This window comes from Cavia porcellus, unplaced genomic scaffold, assembly GCF_034190915.1.
Source record: "Cavia porcellus strain 051 isolate PalLab524CR breed Dunkin Hartley unplaced genomic scaffold, mCavPor4.1 scaffold_8, whole genome shotgun sequence".
In the NCBI taxonomy this organism is placed as follows: Eukaryota; Metazoa; Chordata; class Mammalia; order Rodentia; family Caviidae; genus Cavia; species Cavia porcellus.
This window is the reverse complement of record NW_026947491.1, coordinates 24,233,829-24,246,667: the sequence shown is the minus strand read 5'-3', so window position 1 is coordinate 24,246,667 and position 12,839 is coordinate 24,233,829.

The following is a 12,839-nucleotide window of genomic DNA, read 5'->3' as shown; positions in this document are numbered from 1 at the left end:
GCATATATTCTTGTAACACTGTGGGACTGCTCTCCCAAAATGCCCTTTCCTGCTTATGCAGCCAGTAGAAACTCTACTGCTAATGCTGCCTCCAGTGAGGACACTCCTGGCCTCAAAGTTAGACTGAGAACCTTCCCTATGTGCTGCTACAGCACTTTACTAATAAGAAGTAAAGGTCAGGGAAGAGGTAAGTAATCTGCGTCATACAATCAAATATAGAAATTTATTAGCAAGATAGAGAATAGTCCAAGAATGAAAGTGAAATTGAAAAATCTAGTTTAGAATCAACAGGAATCCAGGTTGTTCTTGGGTTCCAGGGAATAGACACACACAAAAAACATTTTTATGGGTCATGAAATTTTGATTGACAGTACTAACAAGGCTGAATTCAATGAGCAAAATTGTTATCTGAAGCACAGTGCTACTGCCAGGAAAAAGATGAGTGGAGAATGCAACAGATGCCTACTTCAGTGAGAGTTTTAGCCATGGGAGCTATCAAATAAGCTTGGCTAAAATTTTCTAGATTTTAATGTAAAAAATTCTTATAGGTTGATCCAAAATAGAATGTAAACAAATTAAAGGTTAGGAGACATGGCCTAACTTTATCAAAAAAAAAAAAAAAAAAAAAAAGAGGAGGAGAGAGAGGAGAGAAAGAAAGGAAGGAAAGTATGAAGGAAGGAAAGAAAGAAAGAAAGTAGACAGGGAAGGAAAGAAACAAAAAAGAAAATTACTTATTGCACTAATAGCATGCAAAATTTTTATAATACAAAATCATGTTCTCTTCTAGCACTTGATTGTATATATAAAATCCTACCAAAAATACAATTATGTTTTCTGAATTTTTCCTTTTTAATTCTATGTAATTTTCCCTAGTCATTTCTTAATCTTTGTAAATTCTGTTTTAATTTTTTTAATAATATCCTACATGTTCCTAGTAATACTTTGTTCATTGAATCTCATGGATAAAATTAATTTTTGATTTTATACACAGTTCTATAATTAGTGCTTTCGTGTATATAAATTTCTTTTCTTTGTATTATTTCCTTAGGATAACAGCCAATATGCGGGCCAGGATAAGATTAAGTAAGTAGGTACAATGTATGTCTCTTGAAATAACCACTTCACCCTTTTATCCTGGAAAAGATGAAAATGTGGGCCAGTTTGCATCTGCCATCAGCCACATTTTATTCCCAGCCTTCTGATCACATGACATCTCTGGCCTTCTGCCTCTAGTTCAGAGTGGTGCTGCTGTAACTGTGGAACCGCTCTGGTGAGGGGGGCTCTCCTCCATCCCAACAGCGCCCTGGCCTGGTGTGGCCAGCACTGACCTGTCCTCGCACTGTTTTGCTTTGTGTTTTATTTTGTAATTCACCCAAATATCATCTCCACTCTAGCAAAACCAGTTGCTTTCCAATGTACATAAATGACTTTCCTTGGAGTGCTCTAATGTTTTTGTTAGTAGAATGATTAATTTCATGTTCATTTAAGATTAAAATGAAAAATGGCTTTCAATTCATTGACATTAAAAGCTTTACAATGTTAACATCTTAATTTCATCTGAGAAATCTTATTGTATTTGTAAGCCAAAATTTTTAACAATTGTTTTGAAATCCATTTACAATATTATTTTGTTCCATTTATACTTTTATTACTTAAATACTTAGAAATGTTTGTTTTAACATACTTAATACAGCTTAGTCTAAGTACTGCTATCATGGTAATGATTTCCCCATGTGCTTTTAGAACTTATCATTCTAGTAAATTAAACCTGCAAACATGACAGACTTTATATTTTAACTCTTTCAATATTCTCAGTAAGTTTGTAAGACTTAACAGAGGTGCACAAGCATAAAATACTCAAGCAATTATACCTTCTAAATTGGAATTATAAGTCTGACTATTACTGCAATAAGCAAGAATATTCTTAAACATTACAAGACAAAATAATACGTGTTAGATTATTTGGCCTAAAAGTATTAATATGTATTAGATTTTCACAATTATCTATAACTAATGTTGAGTCTACCTGCCAGGAAACGGCTGAATAAGGTGATTGTTCCATCAGAGATTGAGCCAGAGATGATGCCTATTAAGAATTATCTTGTTGACAAATCTAGGAGAACACACGAGGCCCCACTTGGGGCATGCAACAGAGGCTTCCTAACCTAGAGGAGGTGCCCAGCTTCATCCTCAGAGTATTATGTCACAACTTTGCAACTCTGATGCAGACTGGCCACTCAATTGGCTTATCTACTCAGTGACTGTCAACTCTAAAATCCTTTTGACCTAATGCCATCCTGATACCAAAATGATATCCTACTGAAACCTAACATCTCAACTGCACCATCCAAGTTCATTTTACTGATACTAAAAAATACCGACTTGGAGGTTTTGTTTTTCTCCCCATTGGAATCATATCTTTCCATTTATTAACAACTCTTTCAGATGAAATGTGGCAAGGTTTTGATAAACAAATAGTATACTATATGCCTTTATATTGCCCTCATTACATTGTTGGGTTCACTAATTAGTTATCCTTTTATTATAACAATTTATATTCTATGCATCTAGAAGCATATCCCATGTTAAAAGGTTCAGAGATTACCCAAGGACTGGAAAGACATGTTTTTTGTTATTGTAGCACTTCATGATATCCAAGCTCCATGTATTTGACAAATGGGGGAATATTTTAAGGACTATGTAATTACAATAAAGTAATTACAGCATACAAGCCATTTACCCTACAACTAACTAATATTCAGTGTGTTTTCTCTGTGCCAGAAGGATTGCTGTGAGTTCAAGGCCAGCCTGGTCTACAGACTTCTAGGCCAGTCCAAACTGCATAGTGAAGTCCTGTCTCATTAAAAATAAAATAAAAAGCTAATAAATAAAGTTTCTCATAAAATCTTTGAGGCATTTTTCCTTTGGGGCATTAATCAGCAATAAACACAATGTGTTCATCAAAATACCTGCCACTGTGGTCTCATTTGACTTTTGAAAGTTAAGTTTGAGCCCTGGAAAAATGGAAGGAGGATCCAGTAAGGTTTCAAACTACAAGCAGCCCCATGTGTCACCCCACATCACAATCCCAGTGAGGCTGCCAAGTGTGGACCTATCATTCATCACTTCCATCCTGGATGGCGGAGCGGCTGCACATGAGAGGAAAGGGGTGAGCAAGGGCACACAGCAACTCCTCCTTGTTCTTCCACTTACTAATAGTATCACCAGTGCTTCCAGATTCTGCTCACCTTCCACTGGCCATATCTTCCCTGGAACCTCTTCCATTTCTAGCCAGAAAATCAAGAAAAACCACCATGTATATGATAGATCAAGGACTCAACACTTTGTACAGACAAAGTCAAATTTTAACCTCTTTTTACAACATTTAAAAACAAAGCCACATTATGGTAGCAAAGGAAGAGAAAGGAGGGGACCTAGACCCAAAGAGGCCAAGGAAGGTATCTCCCCTGGCAGTTCAGGAGTTGGAGCAGGCAGCCAATATGAAGACAAAAGGCACTCAGACATGTTCCCTGATTTGCAGTGTGACTCCAGTGGGTTTTAATAGCAAAGCTGGCTATCTGCTGGCTTCCTATTTTAGCTAATTATTCTTGGTGAGTACCATGCTTTTAAAATCATTGTTCCATTCGGTTTGGTTTTGTTTTGACACTACCCGTCTCTATTTTGGTTTCCTGGGGTAAATCCTTGCCAGTTCATTTCTAGGGAAGACCTGAGCTGCCTACACATCTTAGCAGAAAAGCCCCCTCCGAAAACCTCAGAAATGCCTCCATTAGCACTCTGGTTCGCTACCAAAATTTGCTGCCCCAAACCAGAGAATTCATGAAGTACATACCCCAGCTATGCAGGGATCGACCCAAGAGCTCTCACTAGCTATCTTGTACAATACCTTAATATTCCACACAAAGTTTAGTTTTTGATTCCTTACACATAAATCTTAATCAGATATAAAAATGGTTTATTTATCCTTTAGTAAGACTGAATCTCCAGGAGACCCAGCAAATTATCACACAACAGTATATATCCTTCAGAACTGTCATACTGAGGAAGCAGAAGAAGGAAAATAACTCAGGAAGGCAGGGGAAACAGAAGAGAAACCCCTGATCTAGGAGCCACAGTAGGGGGAAAAGCAGCTAAGTAAACTCCAGGAAACAATGAAGGCATCTGGGAAGCAGTTCAGGACTGAGAAGCAGCACCGGACAATTACACCAACCTGGGGCCTGGCCAGGTAGGCTTCAGCCCTGCTCTCCTTTCCTCTGGTCCCAGCTTTGCCCTGGTCCATTCCAAGCCTCAGACCCTTAAGAGCTACTCCCTTGGGCCTCTCCTTCTTGGGCCAGAGGAAAGAAAAGAGGAATATGCCATAGATTCTAATTATGAACTCTGTGCAAGACCCAGGGTTCAACTCATCATGAGGGTTCTTCCTCTCCGAAACTGTGTAACTTTGCACACAGTGCTCCTGCTTCCTCAGTGGTAAAAGTAGACTGTTTAATCTCACTGCACTGTTCTGAAGATTACAGATCAGCAGACACTAGGCCTGCGCAGTGAGTGCTTTCACAATGATACATGATATATGCATTTATGAATGAAGATCTCTTTGTGAAGAAAATGAAGCTCCTCTATTTCATGACAGAAAGCTATTACGCCAAGTGAATTCCCGCCCTGCTGTCAGTGGCATGAACGTGAGTGGGACTCATACCGCTCCAGTGACAGCAGTTGGCTTTCTGTTTTCTGCAGGAGAATGTCTGGTACAATTTTTAGAACCGTGTGAGGAGCTGGCTGGGGAGCAGCCCAAGAGCCTGAGGCCTGAGCCATGCTGTGCTCCTGGGCCTGACTAGTGGCCACAGTGGCTAGCTCTCATAGTAGCCTGCTCTTTGTGGTTGTTTTCTTGTCAGAGTTCAGAATGGCAAGTGAAATAACCAACTGCCCTTTTGCAGGGCCTCTGCACCTCTCTCTAGTCCCTGCTTGGTCTTTAACATCCAAGACTGCTCCTTCGTCCTTGCTTCTTTTCCTCCACAGCCCTGAGGCCTGGAAGGGGAGACCCTTGCTCACCATCCTAGGAACTCCTCCGCAGTGCCCTGAGCTCTTCCCAGTGCTGGTTCCCAAGACGGTAGGGGGCTAATCCTTTCTAGGTGTCTGTAATAGGTGTTTAAGAAATCTGAAAACCTTTCTTCTCTGGATAATTTCTGGACTTCAAGATGATTGTCTTGTTGTGATCTCAGAAGTTCTATTCCAGATGTCAAAGGTTGAATAGAAACTCTGCATTCCTGCGGTAATAATGCTCCACCTCCTAACACAAATGGATGCCTCTGGCAAAACGGAGAGAAGTACAAACAAGAAAAACACACTGATAGATTTAAAAATACATATCATGCCCATGATATTTATTTCCTTTTCCATAATGTCAGTGTTTTAGTTGGTAAGCATTATACTATCAATACCATATTTTGTGTGATGGGAGTTAAATAGGGTTTTATGGGCTAGTCTAGGAGTATAATCATAAATAATACATTTCTATGGGAAAATTTCTTGAGAGTACTTAATAATGGACTTCTAAATGAATTTTTGGAACACAGCTAGTTTGTAAGTTGAGACTGGACAGTTTTCCACTTTAATACAAAAAACTTCCCTGAGTTACACATAGTGAAACCCTAGGAGGATGATTGTCTTGGACCAGAGAAATTAATATTTCTAGTTTCTCTGTTTTTATAACTTACTTCCTTAGCCTTTTAGCACAAATATAATAGATCAGAGAGGCCAAATTTGAACTATAAACTGGAGGCTGTGGTGAATTAAATGTATTTGCTTTGTTCTGCAGATGTTAAACACAATTCCCACAAAATTTGAAAGGTGGAGTTAATTCTGACTTAGATGGATCTAATGAGCATCTGTTTTGATTTTTCTAACCATTGATCTGATTTTCTTTTAACTTGATACTGGTTGGTTTATACAAGTCAGTGTGATAATTGCAAATAGCCAAAGGTGAAGGCATTCCAGAACTCCCAAACAACTTTGCTCTTAAAATGTCAAATAATTCTTTAAAGACATTTAATGATTTTATATGAGCACAGAATGCATGATTTTATATGAGCACATTTACGTGTGATGTATAATATGCATAAATACATAAGTAAATAAAATTGATCAGTTTGGTATTATTTTCTTTAAAAGTAGAATAAGTTTCTTTTACAAAAACATGGAAAATCATGCACCAACACATTATGGGCTAAAGTGCATCTCCTCAAAATTCATGTCAAAGTCTCTAGAACGTGACCCTAATCTCTAGAACCTTACCCTATTTGGAGATACTATTACTCCTTAGAGAAGCAATCAATTCAAAGTGAAGTCACTAGTGTGGATCCCAATTTACCATGACTGGTGTTTCCTAGAGAGATGAATTTTGGACACAGACATGGACAGATACCATGTAAGAGGAGGGATCATGTGAAGACACAGCCTTAAGGGGCTGCCTAGAAGAAAGGCCCCTGATGAAATCAGCCTCCTGAACTTCCATCCTTCAGAATTAAGACAAAATAAATTTCTATTGTTCAACCACTCAATCGGTAGTACTTTTTATAGCAGCTGAAGAAAACCAATATAGAGCTGTGCTCAGCTAGCTCTGGGGATTTGGGCCTGCCTAACTCTGCCCTCAACTCTGCAGACTGGGTGGCATGGGGTGAATGTCCCCACACCATCCAAGCTCCAGGAGGGAGTTTAAGATCTTAGCTCCCACCAACAAGGGAACTTTACAGGTTCCTGCCCCACTGAACCAGCTCAGCAGGGCTTGAGCCTGCGTGCCCCACCCCCAGTGACCCTCTCTCAATCTGGGGAATTGGACAGCCAGAGTCCCAGAAGCTGAGAACATAGAAGAGGATTTCCAATTGGCCCCAGGGAATCCTTGGAATAACACTTGAAACACAGAAATATAGGAAAATGACAAAACAAAAGACCAAAAATACAGTCTCAAGCCTCCAGCCCATCCAAAGAAATCTTAGGAGCTATGTACACAGAAGAAAATATATGCTATACAGCTGAAATACCTGAAATAATAGCAACTGAAATAAAGAAACAACTCCGGGAAGCTTTAAAGGAATTCAAACTAGAAATAATCTCCCAGGTAAAAGAAGAAATGATAAAAGAAATGAAACAGATGCTGGACATATCTAAAAAAGACACAGTTAAAAAAATTGGAGGAACTAAACAAAAAGATAGAATCTCTAGATGAGCAATATAAGAAACAAACAGAATACACGAAGCAGATGCAAAGAAATATGCAGGAAATCAAAAATTCCATTGAAAGTTGTAAAAACCATCTCAATGAAAGTGAAGATAAAATTTCAGACCTCAAAGACAAGATCACAGGTAGTGAACAGCAAAGATCTTTTAAAACTAACTAGGAATCAGGAAATAACAGTTCAACAGCTGCAAGATGATGCAAAGAAAAACAACATAAGATTGATAGGCGTTAATGAAAAAGAAGGGGACAACGTAAAGGATGTCAAAAGGATATTTAGAGAAATAATAACTGAAATTTCCCAAACATGAGAATGGAAACGGACATCAGTGAAGCATATAGAACTCCAAATAGCCATAACCAAAATAAAACTACACCCAGACATTAAATAATCACCATCCCAGAAATCCAACATAAAAATAGAATATTAAAAGCTGTCAGAGATAAAACACAGATCACCTACAAAGGAAAACCTATCAGACTTACAGCAGACTTCTCAGCACAAACAATGAAGGTAAGAAGAGCATGGAGTGAAGTATTTCAGATCCTACAGGAAAATGATTTCCAACCTAGACTGATGGACCCTGAAAAACTGTTCTTCAAAATCAATGGAGAAATAAGATACTTCCATGACAAAGAACAGCTGAAAAACTTCAGGATCACCGAGTCAACCCTGAAAGAATACTGAAAGAAATACTGAAAAAACCACTAAGCAGAGCAGACAATTAAACAGAGCAGAAAAAGATAAAGATGCAACAGCAGAAAGATAACTTGTCAACAATAAACCAATATATAACAGTTATAACCATTAATGTAAATGGTCTCAATTCAAAAATTAAATGAAACAGACTGGCAGAATGGATCAAGAAACAACATCCAACCATATGCTGTTTACAAAAACCCATCTAACCTAAAAGGCACTCACAGACTGAAAGTCAAAGGATGGAAAACAATACTGTATGTAACAGGAACCCCCAAAAAAGTGGGGATAGCTATTATGTTTGCAGACAATGTGAACTTCCAACCTAGAATGATCAGAAGAAATAAAAAAGGTCACTACATACTGGTTAGGGGAAAATTTAAAGAGGAAGAGATAACAGTCTTAAATATATATGCACCTAATTCCAGAGCACCCAGTTATATAAAGCAAGTATTAAATAGAAATGAAAAACCAAATTAGCAATAACACAATTATAGCAGGAGATCTTAACACACCATTGACACCAAGGGACAGATCAACCAGACAGAAAATCAGCAAAGAAATAACAGAACTGAATCACACCTGTGAACAAATGGACTTGATAGAGATACACAGAGTGTTCCATTGAACAACATCAGAATACACATTCTTCTCAGTGGTCCATGGGACATTCTCTAAAATAGACCATATGCTAGTCCACAAAACATATTTAAATAAATGCAAAAGAGTTGAAATTATCCCATGCATGTTATTGTATCCTAGTGCCATGGAATTAGAAAAGATACTGACAAATCCCCACAAACACATGGAAACTGACTAACACACTCTTGAGTAATCAGTGGGTCACAGGGGAAATTAAAGAAGAAATTAAACAATATCTACAAGCAAACAAAAATACAAATAAAACTTACTGGAATTGGTGGCATGCAATGAAAGCCGTCCTCAGAGGATAATTTATTGCACTGAGTTCCCACATCAGGAAAACAGAACGAATACAACTAAATAACCTGATGCTACACCTCAAACATCTAGAAAAAGAAGGTCAAGTCAAGCCCAAAGCCAAAAGAAGGGAGGAAATTATAAAAATCAGAGCAGAAATTAATGTAATAGAGACTAAGAAAACAATTCAAAGAATCAATGAATCAAAGAGTTGGTTCTTTAAAAGAATAAATAAAATTGATAAGCCCCTAGCCAACCTTATTTTAAAAAGGGAAGAAAATGCTCAAATTCATGCAATAAGGAATGAAAAAGGTGAAAATACTACATACTTTGTAGAAATACAGAAGATCACCAGCACTATTTTGAAAACCTCTACTCTCATAGGTTTGATAATACAGAAGAGATTGACAGATTCCTAGAAACATATGAAATACCAAAGCTAGGTCAAGAAGATGTAAAACTACTGAATAACCCAATTTCTATTAATGAAATTGAAAATGTAATTAAGTCCTTGCCTACAAGGAAGAGCCAGGCCCAGATGGATTCACTGCAGAATTCTACAAGAACTACAAAGAAGACTTAATACCGACACTCCTCAAACCCTTCAATAAAACTGAAAGGGAAGTAATCCTTCCTAAGTCATTCCTGGAAGCAAATATTACTCTATTACCAAAACCTGAGAAAGACCCAACTAAAAAAGAGAACTACAGGCCACTCTCCTTAATGAACACAAATGCAAAAATTTTCAATAAAATATTGGCAAATAGGATGCAGCAGTCATCAAGAAGATTATACAACATGACCAAGTGGGATTCATCCCAGGCATGAAGGGATAGTTCAACATACATAAATCAATAAATATAATCCATCATATCAATAAAGCCAAAAGTAAGAATCACATGATCATTTTTATAGATGCAAAAAAGCTTTTGATAAGGCCCAACATTTATTCATGATACGAACCTTACAGAAAATTGGAATACATCGTGTTTATCTCAATATGATAAAGGCCATCTATGAGAAACCAACAGCCAGTATCATACTAAATACCAAAAACTGAAGGCCTTTACCTTAAAATCAGGCACAAGATAAGGATGTCCGTTTTCACTGCTCCTATTTAATATAGTAATGGAAATACTAGCCAGAGAAATTACACAAGACAGAGAAATAAAACGGGTAAAGATAGGAAAAGAAGAAGTTAAATTATCATTATTTGTGGATGACATGATAGTCTACATAGAAGACCCCTAAAACTCCATGAAAGACTCCTAGATACAATCAATATATTCAGCAACATAGCTGGATACAAAATCAATGCTCAAAAATAAATAGTATTTCTATACACTAACAACAAATTACAGAGAGAGAAATAAGAGAAGCCACACCCTTCACACTAGCAACCAAAAAATGAAATATTTAGGAATTATTCTCATGAAAGAAGTGAAAGACCTATATAGGGAAAATTATAACACACTGAAAAAAGAAATTGAAGAAGATCTCAGAAAACGGAAAGACATCACTTGCTCATGGATAAGAAGAATAAATATTGTGAAAATGGTCATTCTCACAAAACTGTTATACAGATTCAAAGCAATACCAATAAAAATACCATCAGCATACCTCATAGATCTAGAGAAATCACCCCTAAAATTCATCTGGAACCAGAAGAGAACTAGAATAGCAAAGACTGTTCTAAGCAGCAAAGACAAGGCAGGAGGCATCACAATCCCTGACTTGAAGTTATACTACAAAGCAACTGTAGTAAAATCAACATGGTACTGGAATAAAAGCAGAGCCAAAGATCAATGGAATAGATTAGAAGATACAACCACAACTACCAACACACTCAATCACCTTATCTTCCATAAAGGGGCCAAACATATCACTGGAAGAAAGACAGCCACTTTAATAAATGATGTTGGAAAAACTGGCTCTCCATATGCCAAAAACTAAGACTAGACCCATGCCCATCACCATGTACTAAATTAAAATCTAAATGGATCAAAGATCTGAATATTAAAACAAAAACACTAAATCTATTGGAAGACAAGTTGGGTAAAAACTTTGAAGACGTAAGGGTAGGTAAGGAATTCATGAACAGGAATCAAACCGTGTGGGAAATACTTCTCAGCATCAACAACTGGGATCATGTCTTATTAAAAAGTATCTGCACGTCAAAAGAAATCTACAGCATAGTGAAAAGAAAACCTACAAACTGGGAAACAATCTTAGTGAACTGTCCCTCAGACAAAGGACTTCTGTCTAAAACATATAAAGAATTTAAAAAATCAGACCCCCAAAATTCAAGGACCCAATCCAAAAATGGGCATCTGAGATGAATATACAATTCTCAGATGAAGACTTACAAATGGTAAATAAATACATGGAAAAATGTTCATCATCATTACTCATTAGAGAAATGCAACTTAAAACCACACTGAGATTCCATCTCACTCCAGAAAGAATGGCCAGGATCCAGAAAACTACCAACAACAAATGCTGGAGAGGCTGTGGGGAAAAAGGAACTCTCCTGCAGTGTTGGTGGGAGTGTAGACTGGGGCAACCATTGTGGAGGTCAGTCTGGAGATTTCTCAGAAAGCTGGGATTGGAAGTCCCATTTGTTCCAGCTATTCCACTTCTAGGCATATTCCCAGAAGAACTGAAAACATCATACCACAGTGATATATGTGCACCCATGTTTATAGTAGCACAATTTATAATAGCCAAATCTTGGAAACAACCTAAGTGTCCATCAACTGAGGAATGGATAAAAAAGTTGTGGTATTTTTATACAATGGAGTACTTCTCACCTATAAAGAATGATCACATTGAGATATTTATAAATAAATCGACGCAACTTGAGACCATATTCATAAGCGAAATAAATCGAGTTCATATGTATAAATACCAAATAGTTTCCCTAGTGTAAGAAATGGTAAAAATACATAAAATATGTGGTAATCATGATTCCCCATTACATTGCTTTGAAGCCTTATAATGTTTTCATTCATTAAGTGGAATGGTTTTATTCTGGGTTGTTTGATTTTATTGTCTGTGAGGGTATGAACAGCTACTTTGAAGAAAACAAAACATTATAATAGTTAGTGATGATATAAAAATTAATAATATATCCATCTCAGGATTTTCTCAAAACATAACTGGAAACAGATGCAAACTTGAAACAATAATCTATAAGCCTCCCTTTCCATTTTTGTTGTGAGGTATAGTTCTAATAACATTCTTAATTGAATTTTTAGTTAAAAAATGTTCTATATTAATTAAACACTGGCTTTGTCCCTCATTTCAATATTAGATTTCATTTTTTAAAATATATATGAAAACCACAGACAAAGAAGAAAAAGTAAAGAAGAAAAGATTAGAAGGAGACATGTAAGTAGCCTTTATATTTCTGGAAGAAGTTCTTCTGTTTGCCTCAGAAAATAGGAGTAAGCCAGGCATAGTGGTGTGACCCATGATCCCAGCATTGGCACAGGAGGTTGGCAAGGCCCAGACTGGCCTGAGCAATGCCCAAGGCCCTGCACCAAAATACAGTTGCAATGCCTGGAGGGGAAGCTCAGTACTAGGGCGTGTGCCTCGTGTGTGAGAGGCCCTAGGTACAAATCCTCAGTACAGAAAAAATTAAAAAGAAATGAAAAAAGGAGGGAAAAAAAGATGGAAGGTGGGCCGATAAAGCTACGGAGGAACAAGGCTCAGCACAAAATAAAAAGATTTTCGTAGGTAAAGGATTGTAAAGAATTGCCTCTGAGCTCCCAGTGTGCCCAGCATTGATATTCAGGCAGGGGGTCTTGCAGGGGGTCAGAACTATACAGGCCTCTTTGGGAAAGAAAAGATTAACTCCAACTCAGAGCTCAGAACCCAGCGAAGGCCAACTTTTTGAGAAGATAGGAAGCACACTGGCCCTCGTCTTTTAGTAATGAGGGAAAACCCTGAAAT